Below are 23,462 nucleotides of genomic sequence, written 5' to 3' on the forward strand. Positions count from 1 at the left end.
TTTCTTCAGTAAGTTGTGTTGGGAAAACAGGAAAGCCATATACAAAACCAAGAAACATATATCTGATGAGTTAATATCTAACATATAAGTAACTCATACAACTCAGGAAAACAATTCACTTAAAAACTGAACAGAGGATCTGAATAGATATTTTTCCAAAGAAGATATACAGGGAATCAAGTACCTGAAAATGTGCTTACCATTGCCGATCATCAGGGAAAGACAAATCAAAAGCATGGATATCACTTCATACCTATTATCATGGTTATTATCAAATAGACAAGAAATAACAAGTGTTAGTGAACATGTGGACAAAAGGGAACTCTACAGCACTGTTTGTGGGAATGTAATTTTGTGCAGCCACTATGGAAAATGTACGGAGATTCCTCAAAAAACTTAAAGTAGAACTGTTGTAGATCCAGCAATTCCACTCTTGGGTATTTATCTGAAGAAAAACTATAACTCAGAAAGACATGTTCATTTCAGCATTATTTACAATAACTAAGATAAGACATGGAGACAAGCTAAGTGTCCCTGGATGAATGGATAAAGAAAATGTGGTGTGTGTGTGTGTGTGTATACACATATAATGTCATATTTTTCAGCCATAAAATAAAACAAAGAAATCTTGCTATTTATGACAACAGGAATGGAGTTTGAGGGCATTATGTTAAGTGATATAGGTCAACGAAAGACAAATGCTATATGACCTCAGTTATATATGGAATCTAAAAACAAAAAGCTCATATATACAGAGAATAGATTGGTGGCTGCCAGAGGCTGGGTTTGGGAAGAAGATAAAATTGGTTGAGGGACTCAGGAGGTACAAGCTTTAAGTTATAAAATAAATAAGTTATGGGGATAACATAAATAAGCATGTTAATACAGTTAATATTGTATTGCATATTTGAAAGCTGTTAGGACAGTAAATCTTAAAAATTCTTGTCAGAAGAAAAAATTCTATAACTATGTATGGTGGCATATATTAACTAGACTTACTGGGGTGATTATTTCACAATAAACACTGAATGATGTTGTACACCTGAAACCAATATAATCTTGTATGTCAATTATATATCAGTTGAAAAATAAAAGCCTTGAATGTGAATGTCAGGTATATACAATTTAGACATTTTTGTGGTAGTGTGAAGCAAGGTGGGTCACAAAAATTGTAAAAAAAAGGTAATATTTATAAGGTCTTGAGAAGCAATGATCTAAGAATATGTGCAAATATACACCATTCATTCTGAGGTTTGGATTATGTAGATAATTTCACAAACATGCACAGAAATATCCAGAAATATATAAGTATAGCATAAGGAATATAGTTCATCATACAGTAATATTTTGAGTGGTGGCACAGAGTAACTGCACTTATCATGGTTGAGCATTTAATAATGTTTATAATTGATGAGTTACTAAGTTGTTTATCTGAAACCAATTTAATATTGTATATAAACAATATTTCAATTTAATGAAGAGAACATTGAAAAAATTAAATATACAATAGAAATAGCTATCATGTTCTAAATCTATACGAAGGGCTTTACATGGATTATCATATTTATTTCTCACAACTCCATGAGGTAGATATTATAATCATCTTACATATGAAAAAAATAAGGTACATAGATGTTAAGTAACTTGCTCAAGGATATATACCTAATAATTAGTAATAGGGTGGTGATTTTTAATTTTGGAAGCCAGAGTCCAGAGATCGTATGCTTAACTATAATATCAGGCTCTATCTTACTACAATAGAATGACGCTCATGGGAAATGCTCACATTTTTAAGGTGATTTTCTTTTTTGTTAAAAAAAAAGTACACTTAAAATGTTATGATACTTGCATTGAGATTTCTTTCCCATCTTCCTATCCTAGAATCTCATTTTTATCTCACCCTTCTTTCTAAATTCTTATTCCAAACTCTTGTGTGGCAGCAAAGCCCTGGAGATCAACATGAATATATACATAATGGTATGATGGTCTCATATATAAGTACATAGAAATGTATAAAGGAAAAACTTGAAAAACCACACTGAAATGTTATAATTGGTTATCTTTGGGAAATCTGCTTATGAACAATTATTTTTTCTACTTTTTTTATGATTTTCCAGAATTTCTTTGGTAAACATACTAATTTTAATCAGAAAATATTAAATAGTATGATGTATGAGTCAGCAATTAGGTAAATAAAGAAAAATTTTTTCAGATTAAATAATATTTTGGGATTGATTACAAAATGCAATACAGCATAATGGACAGTGAGTAGGTATTAAATCACATAAAAAGGGAGTGTAGGTTCTGAAACATCCATGGAATTATTATAAAAGTTGATTATATATTAGATCATAAAGAAAGCTTCAGATGCAAAAAGCAGTTATTAAACATATGACATTGATGCCGGGGTTCTTGTTCATGGAGTTAAAGAATGAACTTTGCAAACTCTCAAAGTAGGAGAGCAGGTGAGAGGCTTTCATTTAGAAATAAAGAGGAAAGAGCTCCTGGCTTGTGCTGGGAGCCGACAAGAAAGTCCGGGGTGGTGTGCTGTCTAGGGGATTTATATAGGCTGTTGAGAGACAAAGGGCTAGGAATGCAGACCTGCCAGGTGGTCCCAAAATGTTCATTTTTAAAGAGATACTAAGTTTCTTATCAGTGGGTTATTCTGCAAAGTTAGCTCAACACAAGAAATGTACTGCTTTGATTCCTTTCCAGGATAGCAGCTTTTATCTTGGAGCATATCAATTAAGACTGCCTGCCTTGTTCTCAAGATGGGCTGAGTCATTGTTTGTTTGATTAAAATGCAATCTTAGCTCTAAAATAGAATTTTTCCTAAATAAGGTGGGCCTTTGAGCAGCCTAAAGTAAATCTTACAATGGTGTGTTTTAATTGACACAGTAAAAACACAGGCTATGCTGAGACACTTTTCTTTATCTGGGGAATATTCAAACTTCTAGGCAAGTTGCTCCTGGCTTTTTAGTTTTAACTAATCTTACTGAAGAATGCTTATACTCCTAGTCTGATATTTTTACTTTAGGGAATTAAAGTGACTCTGACTTTGCTTAATTGTTTAACATGGAGTTTTGGTAGGGGTTTTTTCTGGAGGGGCTCACCCTACTCTGTCTAAACCCATGGTCCCTGTCTCAACATTATATGACCAAAATTAAAATTACCACAAATATAAGTAGTAGAAAATACAAGTATACAGAATAACCAACATGAGATAATATAATACAATGCCATGATAAATCTAATGCAAATAAACTTTAAAAAATCATTGAAATGGATTTCTATTAAAAGGTTTACAAAAATAAGGAAGAGAAAACTGAAACCATTGACTGCATAAGAAATTAAGTATTAAATACATCTACCCCAAAGGCAGCTACACATAATATATTTTGAAAATTTTTCAATGAGCACATAATTTCCATTTTTCATAACCGATCATAAAATACAGAAATTGAGGTAAGCCTCTAAATGATTTTTTAATACAATTATGGTCATTATGAAAATAAACACATAAAAGTGTTATTTATAAATACAGATTCAAAGCTGAATAAAATTCTGCAATGCATTAAAAATCTAATACTACTATTTTTAAGTAGAAATTTTATAGTTTATTTAAGCATAATTTTAGTACAATTTCAGGAATGCAAAAAAAGCTCCAAATAAAGTTTGTCCATGAACTTCAAGAAATTCATCCTTTCTTTCTGTTCTTCCCAAATTTAAAATGAAATTAATTTCAATTGGAAAATCCAAACATGCTGGTTTGTCTGGGATAGGCCAATAAAGCAATGTTAATTATCTGATTGTCTTAACTGGTTATTATCAAATGGTCAAAGAGAACTAAAAGTACATGTATTCCATTTGGTTATCACCATTTAATTAGAAATGGGATGCAGTGATGAGTTTGACTATTAAGCCCCCAAAATTTGACCTTTTGAATGTTTTCAGCCATTAGGCAACCTACAGATGCTTTGTCCATGGTAGATAGTAGATTTCAGTTTGCAAGGTACATGGCCAGATTCACCCAGTTTTGGGATAGAAAAAATGTTTGCTAAGTCTCTATAGACAGTCTCTGTCCAGGCTCAAAGACAAGTTAGTTACGTATAGACATAGGCAAAGTAATGACAAAATAATGACAAGGCATTAAAACATAGGCCAACATTGCATTTTTGGAACATTTGGCAAATTTTTCAAACTAATAACTGTCTCCTGGGAGAGCAACGATAAAGACTTTCGTAATATAATTGGTGGACCACCAAGAAATAGAAATCTTCATTTTATTGCATAAAAAAATCTCTCTTCTTGTTTTTCAAAACACATGATGTTGCTAGGCAGGAAAATAGATATGAGCAGGGTAGAAAGAAAATAAAGCCAGTAAACCCACCAGAAGGGTCTCAAAGAGTTAACCAGTTAAAAATAAAAAGCTCGAAGGCCAGAAGCAACTTAGCCTAGAAGTTTGAGTACACCCCAGATAAAGAAAAGTATCTCAGCATAGCTTATGTTTTCAGTACCAATTAGAACATACCATTGTAAGATTTACTTTAGCACCTGCTAAAAGGCTCAGCTTATTCAGGAAGAATTCTATCTTAAAGCCAAGATTGAATTTTAATCAAATGGATAGTGGCTCAGCCCACATTGGAAGCAAAGCAGACAGTCTTAATTAATATGCTTCCAGACAGAAGCTGATATCCTGGAAAGGAATCAAAGCAGTATATTTCTTGCGTTAAATTAAAAAAAAAGAAAGAAACTTAATGTCTTATCAAAGATGAACATTCTGGGACAATTTGGCTGATCTGCACCTGGCCCTTTGTCACTTTCCTGAAAATCCTCAACTTCCTATAAAACCCTAGACCCTAAACCTTTCAGTGCACTCCTCTCTCCAAGGTTGCCCGCACTTTCCAGGTGTGTAACTTTAATAAAACTCTTTCCTAACCTTTCAGTGCACTCTTCTCTCTGAGGTTGCCTACACTTTCTAAGTGCATAGCCTTAAAAATTTGTTTCAACCTTTCAGCACGCCTCTTCTATGAGGTAGCTCATGCTCCCCTTTCTCCAAGTGTGCACTTGCTCTCTTTAAATAAAGCTTAAAACTTTCAGGGTGCCTTTCTTCCCTGAGGTCATCTGCACTTTTTCTCTCTTTGAGTAACTTTAAATTAAACTTTTACTCTGCTTCATTACTATGTCTCTGCCCTTCAATTCTTTGTTGCAGTGGGGACAAGAACTGAGGAAAATACACAATGTTCCCCTAACAATGTGTTTGAGGGAGAAAAAATTAGCCTATATTTTACTTTGGAAAATCAAACTTACTTTAAACAAGTAATACGGAGCTTCTTTCTATGTCATCTTCAAGCCACAGTAATGAATGACTAATTCCGGATACGCAATGTGGCTACACTTAGACTTTTGAAATGTATCTAAAATGCCATGGGTACAGTTTCCTTCCAACCATAGACTAAAATAGGGTGACCAAATCCTCCCTATGATGGAAAACACACATACAAACCACAGAAGAGGCACATTAGAATAATAATAATAATTTTTAAAAGATTCATAAAAAGGAGGGAGTGGGAGCAGAAGAGTTCAGTAGTAAATCAGTCAGTCAGCTTTACCTTGCTTTTTACTGGCTCCTATCTCTTTTAGAGGTTGTTTCAGTCCCACAGTATGGATGCACAGAGGCTCCCTTACTTGCCTCTGCTGTCTTGGGCAATCTCATTCTCTTTAACTCATTCAGTCAGCATAGTGAAGTGCAAGCATGGCTTTGGAGTCAAACAAACCGGTTCTAAGTCTTGATTCTCCCATTTACTGGCTATTTGAACTTGGGGAAGTTATGTTAAATCATTTAACTGGGATTCTCTGAGTCTCAGTTATCTCATGTATCAAGAAAACTACCAATATTTGTCTCCAAAGACTGTTGTGAAGATTAAATAATGACTAAGGAAGGACTCTGTAATCTACTATATTAATATAGTTTTATTATTCATTCTATATTTACTGATAGTAGTATAAGTGAAAGATACCTTTTAGGTCTTGGAGGGCATAAAGTGAAATAAGCCAGTGTCTACCTTTGAAGGAGTTCTCTAAGATCTAGGTATTCTCTCCCCTACATTCTTACATATATTCATACTTATCAAAACTTACTTAACCTCTATGTTCTATTCCCTCAAGGATTTGTATTCAGTTCTTCTATATATAATAAAATAATCTATGATAACATGTCCAAAGTTCCTTAGAGCATTATGCATTACCCCTCAGGGTATATGGACATTTAAAATAGAGTTCTTGCAGACTATGTGGCAAAAAAAGGAATGGCTGACAGTGGAGATTTTAAGTGCCCCACCTACCTGAAGTTCACCTTTCTCTAAACCACATGTAGAAGTGGTTTTGTGCACTCACAATGTATGGAAGACCAATCTTGATAATATTTTAGTGCAATGAAAAAGATGACTCCTTTTTGGAAAAACAGTTTGGCAAAATATATCAAAAACTTTGAAATGTTCATAAACTTTGACTTAATAATTCCATTTTGAGGACTCTCTTAGTGAATTAAATTTGATAAAATAATGTTTTTGACAAAAAGGTTCATTCTGGTGCTATTTATAGTAGCAAATAGTTGCAAATGGTATAAATGACCAATAACAGAAGAGTGATTACATAAATTCTGCTGTGTCCATCTGACATGTTATAGAGCCATTAAAATTATTTTATGAATATTTTAATAATGTAGGTAACATGTTATAATGTTTTGAATAAATTCAAAATTGACTTGGTTTGAATATACAAAGTTATATATATATATAATGAGTTAATTATATAAAATAGATTCATATTTTTAAAAGTATATTCAAAAAATAAGATATTTACTTATTCATTTAACAGATGTCTATTTATTGCTTAGTATTTTCTAGGTTCTTCATAGACAGTGGGTAGATGAGCAAGATACAAACAGTCCTTGCCTTTGTAGAGTGGGAAGAGTAGGAAAAAAAGCTGGTCATTAATAATATGAAATACAATGAAGAAAATAAAAGGAGTTATGTGAAAGAAAAAATAAAATACCTAGAGGAAACTAGTTTAAGATTATGTGGCCAATGAAAATTTTAATAAAGTGATGTTTGTGTTTAAACTTGAATAATTTGAAGAAGGCATCCATGAAAGACTTGGATAAAAGCTGTCAAGAAAAGAAAAGATGGCATGTTCAAAGACTCAAGAAGGAACATAACTTGGCATGTTCTTAGAACATGAAAAGAACACTATAGCAGGTAATCCTGAGCTGTAGAAAAGTGGAATGTGATAAAGCAGGAGAGGTAAGTATTAGCTAGATAATGTATTATCTTGTAGCTTGTAGCCTAAAAAGATTGGATTTTATTTCAAGAGAAATAGTAAGCCTTTGAATGTGTAAATTTTTCATTATACTCTTCTGTGGAGTATAAGAACAAAGAAAAAACTGAAGGAGCAAAACAGCAGCAGACTCACAGAACCCAAGAATGGACTAACAGTTACCAAAGGGAAAGGGACTGGGGAGGATGGGTGGGAATGGAGGGATAAGGGGTGGGAAGAAAGGGGGCATTATGATTAGCATGTATAATGTGGGGGGGGCACGGGGAGGGCTGTACAGCACAGAGAAGACAAGTAGTGATTCTATAGCATCTTATTACGCTGGTGGACAGTGACTGTAATGGGGTATGTGGGGCGGACTTGGTGATGGGGGGAGTCTAGTAAACATAATGTTCCTCATGTAATTGTAGATTAATGATACCAAAATAAAAAATAATAATAATACAAATCTATGTAAAAACACACCATAAAAAGTCAAAAGGCAAGTACCAAACTAGAGGAAACGAATTGCAACATATGAAAAAAAGCCTTAAGACAACCTTAAAAAATAGTGTTATTATAAATGAATAAGACAAAAAATGAACACCTCAATTAAAAAATGGACTAAGGATATAAACTGATTGCCTCCCAAAGAAAAAAAGCTGTACAGAAACATGAAAAATTATCCAATCTCAATACCAAGTAAATATAAATTAATACAAAAATTGGGATATATTTCTCCTACAAAAGTAACAATTAAAGGAAATGATAATGTCATCTTGGTTACTGTTCAAGAAAACAGGCCCTGTTGGTTGACTGTAAATTAGTACCATTCAGGAAGTCACATTTTGTCAACAACAATATTTCTAGAAATGTATCCCTATTAATTATCATGCTCAGAGTTCTTATGGAAAGCTTGCTATCAAGGGAGGAAACAACATTACTTTCAGCTACTTGAGTCTGTGATGAATGAGTTTGAATGTTTTGGCTTTAAAGGGAGATGAGAGACAAGTCAATGCTTCACCAAATGTCTGAAATGTATTACTTTAAATATTGTGTGGTCATGTGCACTTTCTGCCATCCTTCAAATCATAGTCATCAGCAGCAAATATTAATTAAGTGGTATGATATGTTAGATACTGAGGATACAGGTAGACACAAACTTTGAGCAAATATGATGTAATAAGGAGAAACAAATTCTAGGTATTAAAGGAGAAATAATAAATTTTTTAAAATATGATATGCTCACTCTCAACAAGAGGTGCAAGAGTAAGTAGTACAATCCTACTAGAAATCACCTGTTTTCTGGAAAATTATAAGAGCAAGGTTGCTATCAGTACCCATCAAGTGCACTGATAAACATGAATGTTAGCCTGACACAATCCAAATCATAATAGCAAAAGAGCAAGTATTAGTGAACACTTACTATATGTCAGACACTGGGAAAATAGGTTAATATTTGATTTTCAAAAAATCCCATGAGATAGATAATATTTTATACATGATAAAACTGAGGTTCAGAGAGGTTAAGTAATTTTCCAAGGTCATATAAGTGGCAGATGATAGAGCCACACTTTGAATACAAAGAATCTGAAGACTTTAATTATATGGAATAGTGATAACTATAAAACATAATTTTATAGCACTTTAATCATTTAATCTTTACTACAATTTTTAGAGATAAGTGTTGCTATTATCCCTATTTTGCTAATTAGGAAATATGTTCAAAGAAGTTATATTAAGTAAACCCAATATTAGAAAACCAGTAGGGACTCTGACTCAGGTTATCTGCCTCTGAATTCTGTGTTATTTCCAAAGCACCACAATCTGTAATTATTTCTTTACACATTTTGGGTAGTTTCAAAATGCAGCACATGATTCCTAATCATGTCCATATGTTGCTAATACAGTCCACCAGTCACTTTCTTGCTCTCAATTTACACATAGACATGTGTAGGAGTATTTTTGTGTGTGTGGATATGTGTGTAAGAGAGAGAAAATGAAAGAGAGATGGAGAAGGTGAGTCAGAAAACAAGTCAGAGAGAGACAGAGAAAAAGGAACCAAACAAGAAAGAATAAGAGGAAAAGGGGCCATAGAATTGAACTTTGAGATATCAAAGAAATGCACATGAAAATAGTGAGATACTTATTTGGAGTCCTTTCAAATAGGGCAAGATTTTTTAAAAGCAATTAACAAAACTGTGATGAAGTTGTTGACATAGTCCAAATCAGTATACTCCCACACATCTGTAACACCACATTAGAGGTGTTCTTAAAGTTTCAAAAACCAAATAGACTCTAATGTCAAGTTGAGAGTCAGAAATTGTCTGGTGGACTATGTTAGTAAGATATGGACATGATTAGGAATAATGTGCTGTATTTTGAAACAACCCAAAATGTGGAAACCAATAACCACAGACTGTGGTGTCATGGAAAGAACAGAATTCTGAGGCAGATAACCTGAGTCTGAGTACTTAGTGGTTTCTAATCTTGTGTTTACTTCATTTAAATTATCTGAGTCTATTTCCTGAGACAATAGATAACAATACCTATCTTTAAGGATCATAGTGAGGATTAAATGAGTTTATAAGTAAGCTCTTTATAAAAGGAAACGTCATAAAAATGCTTGTTTATAGAAAGTAATTCTACATTAAATAGCAAAAGTCTTAGAAAAAAAGCATTCCTTTTTATCCTGCATTTCAACCGCTAGAAATTTAAACAAATAATTAAGACTGTAAAAAGATTTGGCTACAAGGATGCCCATCACATTATAGTTTATAATAACAAAATATTGCTGGCAACTGGACTAGTACTGTAAGTTGTGATCTACACAATCAAAAGAATAAACAGATGGTAATTTACACAAGAGAAGATATTCACAGCATGCTGTTAAGTAATACAAGTAGATTACAAAACATTATTAATATTATATTTCAAGTTTTAATGGTTTCCATGGATGCATGGGCAATGAAATTATGGTTGATTTTTATTTTCCTTCTTTCTTCTTCCTTCTTTTCTCTTTCTTCTTGCTTATTTTCTTGCTTGCTGTCCTCCATACTGCTCAATTTATCTGATAAATATTTTCTCCCTGGACAAGAATACTATTTAACATTGAAAAGTTGTTTTTAAATAAAGAATAAAAGAAAGTAGTTCTAATAGTGAAAGTAGATTTAAAAAATAAACTTTGAAGAGTGATTATATTGAAGAAGATACTTAAAAATCCATAATCACGCCTTTCTCTCCAGAGTTTAAAAACTATTCATTGAGTGTTCTGCTCACTTGCTCAATCAAAGAGGCTTGAATAGGAAATCTTCTTTCAAAATGTTCCTTTCTACCAACTTCATATACAGTATCTTAATTAATCACTCATCTCAAGGCTGGAATGACAACTGGAAAATAGTGACACAACTTGCTGCATAATCTAAAGAAGTTAGGATCTCTATTTTTTTCTATTCCTGACAACTACTAAGAGTAAACTTAGATTTTTTTTATATGATTCCATTTGGCAGTGACCAAGAAGCATCAGTAAAGATTTTGACATGAAGGACATTTGGTGTGATGTCTCCCTTACCTTCATCCTCACCAAAAATGAAAACTTTTTTCACCTTCAGAGGTGAAGCAAATACTGAATGTTGCCTCATTTTTACATGCTTAGGTCTCCATATGTATTTCCAGCTACCTGATCAGTCTTAACATAAAAATAAAAAATGCACCAAGTTTTTTCACAAGGCCCAAAGTAAACTCTCAACATTATTTAGAGGTCTCCACAACAAACAAAAAAGAGACAACATCCCAGGACACTGATATAGGAACCTAGTCCCTATATACATATATAATCTCAAATATATATACATATATATTCATACTCTTCTTCCTTAAAAGAGAGGAAAGGTGGGGATTTGAGAGCACAGATCCTCCTATACTCTTATAACATGCACTAAATTTTGAGCTTTATAAAGTAAGAGATTAGAAAAGGAATAAATAAGAATATATTTAATGAATAATTCATTGAAAGTTGAATGGACTTTGGTGTTTCTGTAGCTCTGGGATGTTCTAATAGAAGATCAATAGAGTATTGGGGGCATAACATTACAGGGATATGAGTACAAAGGTAGAGGATGATAGTAGCCAGGGTAACATGCACTGTAAGTAATGCAACCATGTGCTTCTTCCTACTGACAGGATAGTGGAGACTTGAGGCACTCAGGAGACACACCACACATACAAAGACAAGGATGCTCACCATAGCACTGGTCCCAGGGAGAAACTATGGTTGAAATACATTTATGCTTTTATTAACAAAAGTGGTATTATAATATCCATTTGAATCTCCTTTTTAGCTTTAGACAATAAATGAATATTTTCTAGGACTTTAAATTTCTATAACATGCAGCAAATTTGACAAAATCCAGCAACATTTCATGATAAAAACACACAGCAACTACAACTCAGTAACAAAAACAAACTAACAAACAATCCAGTTGAAAACAAGCAGGGGATCTGAGTAGACATTTTTCTGAAGAAGATATGCACATGGCCAGCAAGTGTGCAAAAAGCTGATCAACATCACTAATCACCAAGGAAATGCAAACCCAAACCATTATGAGATATTACCATACCACTTTTAGAATAGCTACTATCAAAAAGACAAGAAATAACAAGTCTTGGTAACCATGTGCAGAAAAGTGAACCCAGGTGCACTGTTGGTAGAAATGTAAACTGGAACAGTCACTATGGAAACAATATGGAGGTTCTTCAAAAAATTAAAAACAGAGCTAGCTACCATGTGATCCAGCTATTCCACTTCTGGGTATTTATCTAAAGAAATGAGAACACCAACATGAAAAGAAATATTCACCCTTATGTTCATTGTAGCATTATTTATAATAATGAAGACATGGAAGTAAATGAAGTGTTCATAATGGATAAAATGGTAAAGAAAATGTGGTGTATATACATGCAATATAATATTATTCAGTCATAAAAATGAAGGAAATCTTGCCATTTGCATGGAACATGAGGCACTATCCTAAATTAAATGTCAGACAATATAAATACTGTATAATCTCACATGTGGAAACTGAAAAAACAAAATCATAGATACAGAGAAGAAACTGGCAGTTACCAGGGTTAGGAATAAGTTAAATGTAGGAAAAATAGATAAAGGGTATAAAAGATATACATTTTCAGCTATAAAATAAGTAATTCATGGGGATATAATGTATGGCATGGTGAGTATAGTTAATAATATTGTATTGCATATTTGAAATTTGGTGAGAGTAATTCTTAAGAGTTCTCATTACAAGAAAAAAATGTAACTGTGGTAAAGTATGTTAACTAGACGTATTGTGGTGATCATTTCTCATTATATACAAATATCAAATAATTATGTTATACACCTGAAACTAATATAATGTTATATGTCAGTTATATCTTTAAAAACTCAGCAAACTAGGAATAGGAGGGAATTTCTTCAATGTAATAAATGGCATGGATGATAAACCCTCAGCTAACATTATGCTTAATGGTCAAAGATGAAAGCTTTCCCTCTAAGATCAGGAATAAGACAAGGATGCCCAGTTTTGCTATGTATTTAATATTTTAGTGGAAGTTCTATCTAGAATAATTATACAGGGAAAATATATAAAATACATCTAATTGGAAAGGAAGAAGTGAAACTATATCTATTTGCAGATGACATGATCTTATATATAGAAAGCCCTAAGAATCTACTAAAAAAAAAGTATTAAGTGAATTCAACAGTTACCAGATACATGAACAACATTCAAAAATCAGTCTATATCTATACAATACCAATGAAAAATCCAGAAATGAAATAAAATTCCATTTAGAATAGCATCCAAAAGAACAAATACTTAGGAATAAATTTAACCAAGGAGGTTTAAGAGCTGTAGATTAAAAACCACAAAACATTATTGAAAGAAATTAAAGAATACATAAATAAATGTAAAAGCATCCTGTTTTAATGGATTGGAAGACCTAATATTGTTAAAATGGCAACATTCCAAAAGCAACTTATGTATTCTATATAATTCTTATCAAAATCCCAATGATCTTTTTGCAAAAATGGAAAACCAGATATTAAAATTTATGTGAATTTGTAAGGAACCTGGATAGTCAAAACAATCTTGAACAAAAAGACCAAATTTAGAGGACTCACACATCCCAATGTCCATACTTATGACACAGCTACAGTAATCAAAACTGTGTGGTACTGGTATACAAATAGACATATAGATTAATAGTGTAAAATTGAGAGTTCAGAAATAAAACCCAATGTCTATGACCAACTGATTTTGACAAGGTTGCTAAGTCCACTCAGTGATGGAAAGAATAGTCTTCAACATGTGGTGCTGAGGCAACTTGAACCATATACAAAAATTAACTCAAAATGGATTGAAGACCTAAGTGTAAGTGCTAAAATCTTTTAGAAGGAAACACAGAAGTAAATCTTCAAGGATCTTGGGTTTGGCAATTGATTCTTAGGTATGATACAAAAATCCCAATTGAAAACAGAAAAATATAGATGAATTGGACTTCATCAAAATTAAAAACTTCTGTGAATTGAAGGTCACTAACAGCAGTGTGAAAAACAATCTACAAAATGGGAGAAAATATTTACAAAGCATGTCTGATGTGATACTTGTATCTACAATACGTAGAGGACTCTTACAACTCATAGACTCTTACAATATAGACAACTAACCCAATTTAACATAAACAAAGGTTTTGAATAGAAATTTCTCCAAACAGTATGTATATATTCATATGTATGTGTATATGCATTATTTATATAATCAAGAAGCATGTGAAATGATGCTCAACATGTATAGTCACCAGGGAAATAAAAATCAAAACCAAAATGAAATACTTCATACCAATAGTATGGCAATGATGATAATGATGACGATGATGATGATAATGATGATAATGATGATGATGATGATGATGACATTGACAACAAAAAAAGAAAATAACAAGGGTTGGGAAAGTTGTGGAAAAATTAGAAGAGTTTTGGAAGTTCCTCTATAAGTTAAAAATATAACTACCATAGAACACAGAAATTTCACTCTTTGGTATATACCCAAAAGAATTGAAAACAAAGGTTGAAACAAAAACTTGTACATGAATGTTAACAGCAACACTATTCATGATAACTAAAAGTTGGAAAAACCAAATATCTATCAGCTGATGAATGAATACACATAATATGATGCAGTTGACCTTTGAAAAACATGAATTTGAACTATGTTGGTCCACTTACATGTAGATATTTCTATAAATATATTGGAAAACTTTGGAGGTTTGTAACAATTTGATAAAACATTTCACTTTTGCTAGCTTACTTTACTGTAAAAATACAGAATATAATACATATAGCATAAAAATTTGTGTTAATTGACATACAAAATATGTCAAATAATTGTGTTATTGGTAAGGCTTGTAGTCAACAGTTGGCTATCAGTAGTTCAGTTTTGGGAAGTCAAAGTTATATCTGGATTTTTTACTGTGTGTGGGTTGGTCCACCTTAGCCCTGCATTATTCAAGGATCAACTGTATATCCATACAGTGGAATATTATTTAGCCATAAAAAGAATGAAGTAATGATACATGCTACAACATGGGTCTACCTTGAAACTGTTACATTAAGTAAAAGAAACTAGACATAAAATGTCACACAGTGTATGATTCCTTTTATATGACATATCCATAATGGGAAAATCTGTATAAACAGAGAGAAGATTAGTAGTTGTTAGGGGCTAGGCAAAGGTGAGGGAATGAGTGACTGCTTACTGGTACTAGGTTTACTAGATAGTGATAATGGTGGTAAAATATTGGAAATATACTCAAGCCACTAAATTGTACACTTTAGAACTGTTAAAATGGTGGATTTTATGTTATGTGAATTTTATCCAATAAGAAATTCTACAACATATTATTCTTTCTCATTTGAGTTAGTTTTAAACCTCCCTGAACAAGAAAGGCAGGCATGAGATATGGAAAATTAGATTAGTAATTAATGCAGTATTTGGTTAATAGCTAAAGGGGTAATTAATTTCTTAGTGAGGATGGAATGGCAGTCTATTTATCATTTATTGACTATTTTAGTAAATGTTACTGTAAAAACATATAATTTTTAATAGAAGTATAGATCCATCTGTCTTCAATTATTTTCTTTTCTAGAACTTTCTAGGCTTCTTTTTTCTGGCTTTACTGTGATATAATTGACACATAACATTGTGTAATTTTAAGTTGTACAGCATAATTGATATGACACAATTATATGTTGCAAAATGATTACCACAGTACATTAGCTAGCACCTCCACCCAGTCACACAGTTATCTTTTCTCTTTTATGTAGTGAAAATATTTAAGTTTTACTCTGCTAGCAACTTTCATATATATAATGCAGTATCAATAGCTATAATCACCATAATGTACAATAGATTTCCAGAGATTTTGAATCTTATAATTGGAAGTTTGTTCTCTTGGCCAGTATCTTACCATTTTCATTACTCCCCAGCCCCTGGAAACAACCACTCAATTTTCTGTTTATCTGAGTTTTGTTTCTTCAGAGTCCGTATGTCCATATGTAGATGATATCATACAGTGTTTGTCTTTTTCTAACTTATTTTGCTGAGCATAATGCCCTCAAGTTTCATCCAAGTTGCTGCAAATGGCAACATTTCCTTCTTTCTCAGCTAAATAATATTCTATTACATATATAATGTGTCAAATGTGTCATATATGTATATATATGAATATATGTATACGTAGACATATACAAAAAATATATATGCATATATATGTACATCTTTAACTTTTTATCTATTGATAGACTGTTACCATATTTTGGCTATTATAAATAATGCTGCAATGAACATGGAGGCTCAGTTATGCCTTCAAAATCTTGATTTTAATTCCTTCAGATAAACATCCAGAAATGAGATTGTTGGGTCATATGGTAATTTTATTTTTAATTATTTGATGAACGTCCATGCTGTTTTACATTGTGGCTGTACCAGTTTATATTCCTAACAATGCACAAGGATTCCCTTTTCTCTACACTCTTGCCAATACTTGTTGTCTCCTATTTCTTTGATGATACTCATTTTAACAGGTGTTATTGCATTGTGGGTTTGGTGTGCACTTCTCTGAAGTTTAGTAATGTTGAACACCTTTTCATGTACCTATTGGGATAATGAATCCCAAACTCCATTCCACAATTATATTTCGCAAAGAAAATATATTATAGCTACAAAAAGCAGTTATACTACCAGAATAGTGACCTTCTTTAAGTGGAATTAATTTGCACTTGTGTAAAACTTACTATATTCTCTTATTTTGTTTTGTCACAAGCCAAATTTGCTTCATGAGGTACCACTGGAAACCACTGGATTAGAGTACAATATCATTCTCAGTGACTACATGATATTCCACTGTATTGAACCATAAATAATTTGGCCACTTCTCTATTAGTGGTATTTTGTGGAACTACCATTGTACTTGAATATTTGCACACACCCATGATTATTTCCTGAGGATACATTTCTAGATGTAGAATCTGAGTCAAATAATACATAGAATATAGAGGTTTTTTATATGTTCCCAAATTATTCTATAAAAGTGTATTATCAATTTATACTTCCATCAGCAGTGTATAAGAATGTTTAATTCCTCTGATTCCAGCAAATGCTGGTAACATGAAAATGAAAAATATATATGTCAGCCAATTTGATAAACAGTATTATTTTATTGCTTTAAAAAACCTCAACCAAAGTATTTGATTCAAAGCATTCACATACAACTGGCAACCACTATATATATTAATTTAAAATATAATGAGTAAAAACTCAAATAGGAGCTTTTATCATCAAATAGTATTAAATTTGTAATAACTTTTTATTATGAAATAATTACAGACTCACAGGAAGCTACAAAGATAGTACAAGAGTTCCAATTTGCCTTTCACCCTGTTTCTCCCAATGGTTACATCTTACTTAGCTATAGTACAATATCAAATCAGGAAATTAACATTGGGCCAATGTGTGTGCATAATTCACATGTGTATATTCATGTAAGTTCCACCACAAAGATACTGAATTATATTACAAAGATCTTCCTTCAGCTACACCTTTATAATCATGCCTACTCCCATTTCCCACGACCTCTCTCCCATATTACCAATCTCTGGAAGCCACAAAATTTTCCTCCATCTCTATGATTTTGTAAATTCAAAAATATATATAACCAGATGTGATTTTCTTTTTTAGTTTGGCATCATGCCTCGAGATCCATCCAAGTTGTTGATTTGAGAGTAGTTTGTCCTTCTTTTAGCATTCCTCGGATGTACCATTTAACCATGCATTTATTGTAGGACATTTTTGTTGTTACAATTTTAGGCTATTACAAATAAGACTACTATGAAAATCCATGTACAGACATTTGTGTGACTTTATAAATTTTTAGTTAATTTTTGTATAAGGTGTGAGCTTTAGATCAGGTTCATTTTTTGCCTATGGGTATCCAATTATTCTAGCATCCTCTCCTGTAATGGAACCCATATCTTCTCCATTTAATTGCTTTTGTACCTTTGTTAAAATTAAGTTGATTTTACTTATGTAGACCTATTTTGGGTATTCTCTATGTATTTCTTTTAGTCTATGTATCTATCCTTCTGTCACTTCCATACTGTCTTGGTTAATGTAGCTATATAGTACATCTTGAAATCAGGAATACTGATTTCTAGGATTTCATTCTATTTTTTAAATTGTTTTAGCTATTCTAGTTCCTTTGACTTTCCAAATAATTTTGGAATATTCTTGCCTATGTATAAAAAAATCTTTCTTAAATTTTCATAGGAATTGCATTAAAAAATATGTGTAAATTTGGAGATAAATGGTATCATTACTATGTTGAGTCTTCCAATACGTGGACATAGTATGTCTCTTTATTTATTTAGATATTTAAATTGTGTTCATTAGCATTGTTTAGCTTTCAACATAGAGATACTGTACATGATTTGTAAGTTAACAGCTAAGTATTTCACTTTGTTTGAATGATTGAAAGAAATTGTAAATGGTAAATGGTTATGGTAAATTTTAAATGGTATTGTATTTTTAATTTCTGTTTTTATGTGCTCATTGCTAGTATATAGAAATGCAGTTGATATTTTGGTTTATCTTGTATATCCTGCTCTGATCTTTGTTATCTCCTTCCTTCTGAACATTTGGGTTTACTTTGTTGTTGTTTTTTTCTAGTTCCTTGAGGGATAAATTTATGTTGCTTATTTGAGACACCTTTTTTCTTAGTGTAGAGATTTAGTCCCATAAATTTCACTCTTAGAACTGCTTTTGCTGTATCCCATAAGTTTTGGCATGTTGTGTTTTTATTTTGCTTTTTGATTTCTTCTTTGACCCATTGTTTCAAAATGTGTTGTTTAACTTCTGTACTCTGTTGAATTTTCCAATTTTCCTCCTGGAATTGATTTCCAGCTTCATACCATTTTAGTCAGAGACACTTGGTATGATTTCAATCTTTTGTAGTTGCTAAGGTTTGTATTTTGGACTTAATATATGATCTACCCTAGAGAATCTTTTATGTGGGTTTGTGCTTCAATGGACTGTTACGAATATGTCTAAGGTATGTCTAAGGTATATTTCAAGTCCAATGTTTCCTTATTGATTTTCTGTCTGGATGATCTATCCATTGTTGAAACTGGGGTTTTGAAGTCCCCTAATATTACTGTATTATTGTCTATTTCTGCCTTCATATCTGTTAGTATTTGCCCAATATATTTAGATGGTCTGATATTGGGTATATATATACATATATACATATATACACACACATACAAGCATAACTCAGAGATATTGCAGGTTTGTTTCCAGGCCACCATAACAAAGTGAATACCAGAATAATGTGAGTCAAATTAACTATTTTTGTTTACAAGTGTATATGTTATATTTATGCTATACTGTAGTCTATTAAGTGTGAAATAGCATTATGTCTTTACAAAGTACATATCTTTATTTAAAAATAATTTATTGCTAAAAATGCTGATTATCATCTGATCTTTCAGCAAATCATAATCTTTTTGCTGGTAAAATGTCTTGCATTGGTGTTGATGGCTGTTGACTGATCAAAGTGATGGTTGTTTAAGGTTGGGATGTCTGTGGCAAGTTCTTGAAAACAGTGTGTTTGCTATATGGGCTTTTGCTTTCATGAATGATTTTTCTGTACCATGCCATGCTGTTTGATAGCATTTTACCCACACAACTTCTTTCAAAATTGGAGCTAATTCTCCCAAATTCTGCCACTGCTTTGTAAACTAAGCTTATGTAATATTCTAATTTGCTGTAATTTCCATAGTCCTCACTGAAGATTCCATCTCAAGAAACCACTTTATTTGCTCATTCAGAAGAAGCAAGTCCTTATTTTTTAAAGTTTTATCATGAGATTGCAGCAATTTAGTTACATTTTCAGGTTCCACTTCTAATTCTAGTTTTATTGCTATTTCTATCACATCTGCAGTTACTTCCTCAACTGAAGCCTTGAACCCCTCAAAGTCATCCATGAAGGTTGAATCAACTTCTTCCACATTCATGTTCATGATTATATTTTGACCTCTTCCCATGAATCACAAATGTCCTTAATAGCATCTAGCATGGTTCCTTCTTTGCAGAAGGATTTTAATTTACTTTGCCCATATCCATCATTGGAAAAATAAATGACAGCTGTAGCCTTACAAAATGTATTTCTTAACTAATAAGACTTGAAAGTCAAAATTGCTCCTTGACCCGTGGGCTACAGAATGGATATTGTATTAGCAGGCATAAAAACAACATTAATTTCATTGTATACCTACATCAGAGCACTTGGTTGGCCAGGTACATTGTTATTAAGCAGTCATATTTTGAAAGGAATATTTTTTCTCACCAGTAGCTCTCAACAATGGGCATAATCTATTCAGTAAACCATGCTGTAAACAGATATGCTATCATCTGTTTTTTGTTGTTCCATTTATAGAGCACAAGCAGAGAATATTTAGCATAATCATTAAGGGTCCTAGGATTTTCAGAATGATAAATGAGCACTGGATTTAACTTAAAAGTCACCAGCTGTATTACACCTAATGAGAGAGTCAGCCTATACTTTGAAGCTTTGAAGCCAAGCACTGGCTTCTGCTCTCTAGTTATGAATGTCCTAGATTACATCTTATTCCAATAGACAGTTAATCATCTACATTGAAAATCAGTTGCTTAGTGTGTCACCTTCATTGATTATCTTAGATCTTCTAGATAATGTTGCAGTTTCTACATCAGAACTTGTTACTTCACCTTGCACTTTTATATTATGGGGATGGCTTCTTTCCTTAAAACTCATGAACCAACCTTTCCTAGCTTCAAACTTTTCTTCTGTTTCTGCATGCCTCTCAACCTTCAGAGAACTTAAGATAGTTAGGACCTTTGCTCAGGATTAGGCTTTAGCTTAAAGGAATGTTGTGGCTGATTTGATTATCCAGACCACTAAAACTTTCTACATATCAGCAACAAGACTGTTGCAATTTCCTATCATTTGTATGTTCCTTGGAGTAGCAGTTTTAATTTCATTCAAGAACTTTTCCATTGAATTCACAATTTGGGTAACTGTTTGGTACAAGAGGCCTAGTTTTCAGCCTATTTTGGCTTTCAACATTACTTATTCAGTAAGCTTAATCATCTCTAGCTCTTGACTGAAAGTGATAGATGTACAACTCCTCTTTTTACTTGAAGACTTGGAGGCATTGGAGCATCATTAATTGGCTTAATTTCAATATTTTTGCATCTCAGAGAATAAGGAAGCCCAAGGAGAGAGATATTTTGGAAAAGCCTGTTGGTGGAGCAATCAGAGCCCACATTTATTAAGTTCACAATCTTATATGGGGGTATTAGTGGCACCTCCAAAACAATACAATAGCATGTCAAGATCACGAATCAGAGCTCACCATAACAAATATAATAATAATGAAACATTCTGAAATATTATAATAAGTACTAAAATGTGACAGAGACAGGAAATGAACAAATACTATTGGAAAAGTGGCACCAATTGACTTGCTTGACACAGAGTTGCCACAAACATTCAATTTGTACAAAATGCAGTATCTGAAAAGTGCAATAAAGTGAAGCACAATAAAATGAGGTAGTCTGAATTTACAACTGTTATATCCTTTTGATGAATTTACTCCTTTGTCATTCTGTGATGACCTTCCTTGTCTCTCACAATTTTTGGCTTAAGTGTATTTTGTCCAATATAAGTATAGCTGTCTCTGACCTCTGTTCTCTTTTGGGTTTCTTTTCCATGGAATTTCTTTTTCCATCCTTTCACTTTGAGCCTATGTATATCCTTAAATCTGATGTATCTTGTAAGCAGCATATAGTTGATTCTTATTTTATTAACCATTCAGCCATTTGAAGCCTTTTGGTTGGAGACTTTAATCCACTTACACTAAACTGATTATTGATAGAGAAGTACTTAATATTGCCATGTTATTGTTTTCTGGAATTTTAGAGTTTCTTTGTTTTTTTCTTCCTCTCTTGTCTTCCTTTGTGAATTGAAGATTTTCCATGTGGTGTACTTTGATTCCATTCTCTTTATCTTGTGTGAATCTACAGTAAGGTTTTGTTTTGTGGTTAGCCAGAGACTTATGCAAAACACCTTATACATATAGCAGTTTAAGATAATAACTTTTATAATATATAACATATTTACCCTTTTATTCTACTTCATGTTTTATGTTTTTGATGTCAAACCTTATATTTCTATTCTGTAGCCATCAACAAATTATTGTATCAATATCTATCAGTTTTTAATACTTTTGTCCTTCAACATTTATACTAGAGGTAAGTGGTTAACACACCACCATTTGTGAGTATTTTCAATCTGTCTGAAGACTGGCCATTACTAGCATGCTGCATATTTTTATATGCTATTTTGTTACTAGTTAGTGTTCTTTCATTTCAGATTGAAGAACTTTCAGCATTTCTTGTAAGACAGGCCTAGTTGTGATAAACTTAATCAATTTTGTTTATTAGGGAAAATCTTTATCTTGCCTTTATTTATGAAGGACAACTTTACTGAGGAAAGTATTCCTGCTTGGCAGTCTCTTTATTTCAGCACTTTGAGTATGCCCTCACAGTATCTTCTGGCCTGCAAGGTTTCTGCTGAAAAGTCCGATGGGGGTTTCCCTTGTATAAGATTTTTTTTCTCTTGCAGCTTTAAATATTTTTCTGTTTGTCCTTTTTAGACAGTTTTATTATAATATGTCCTGGAGAAGATTTTCTTGGATTGAAATTTTGAGATGATCTATTAACTTCATGAATTTGGATACCCAAAATACCTTCCCAGGTTTGGGAAGATCTCAGTCAGTATTTCTTTAAATACATTCTTTACTGCTTTCTCCCTCTCTTTTCCTTCTGGGGCTTCATTTGTTTTCATAAAGACAACCCACAAGATCTGTGAGTTTTCTTTCTTTATTTTTTTATTTTTTCTTTTTGCTCCTCTTACTGTATACTTTTAAATGACCTATCTTCAAACTCACTGATTCAATTTCCTAATTGGTCTAATGTGTGGTTAAAGCTTTAATGTATTCTTCAGCTCCAAAACCTCTTCATCTTTTTTTTAATGATTCTTTACTGAACTCATTTTGCTCTGAAATTATTTTCTTTATATCATTAAAATGTCTGTGTTCTTGGGAAATGGAGAAAAGATGGCAGAGTGAGAAGTGAGTCTGAAACCTCCTCCCCAAATCACATAAAACACAAAAATAAAGCAAATACAACTAATCCTGAAAAAGTGATCTTAAGACTGCAGAACAGACTGCCTATATCTAGGGAAAAAGAAAAGTCCTCACAGAAAAGAATAAAGAAGCAAAGCCATGGTCCAGCAGGATTCATGCCCTCCCCCCAACCCAGCCCACAGGTGGGAGGAAGAGAAACAGAGCAGGAAGGGTGTATAAGTCCAGCACTGCTGAACACCCAGCCCTGGAGATCTGCTCCAAGTTCACGAGCCCACATTACATGGTGCTCTGGAGAGTAGTGGGGTTGGAAAGCGAAAATGTGTGGAATACTTGGAGAGACTGAAAT

Source organism: Manis pentadactyla, chromosome X (assembly GCF_030020395.1).
Source record: "Manis pentadactyla isolate mManPen7 chromosome X, mManPen7.hap1, whole genome shotgun sequence".
Classification (NCBI taxonomy): domain Eukaryota; kingdom Metazoa; phylum Chordata; class Mammalia; order Pholidota; family Manidae; genus Manis; species Manis pentadactyla.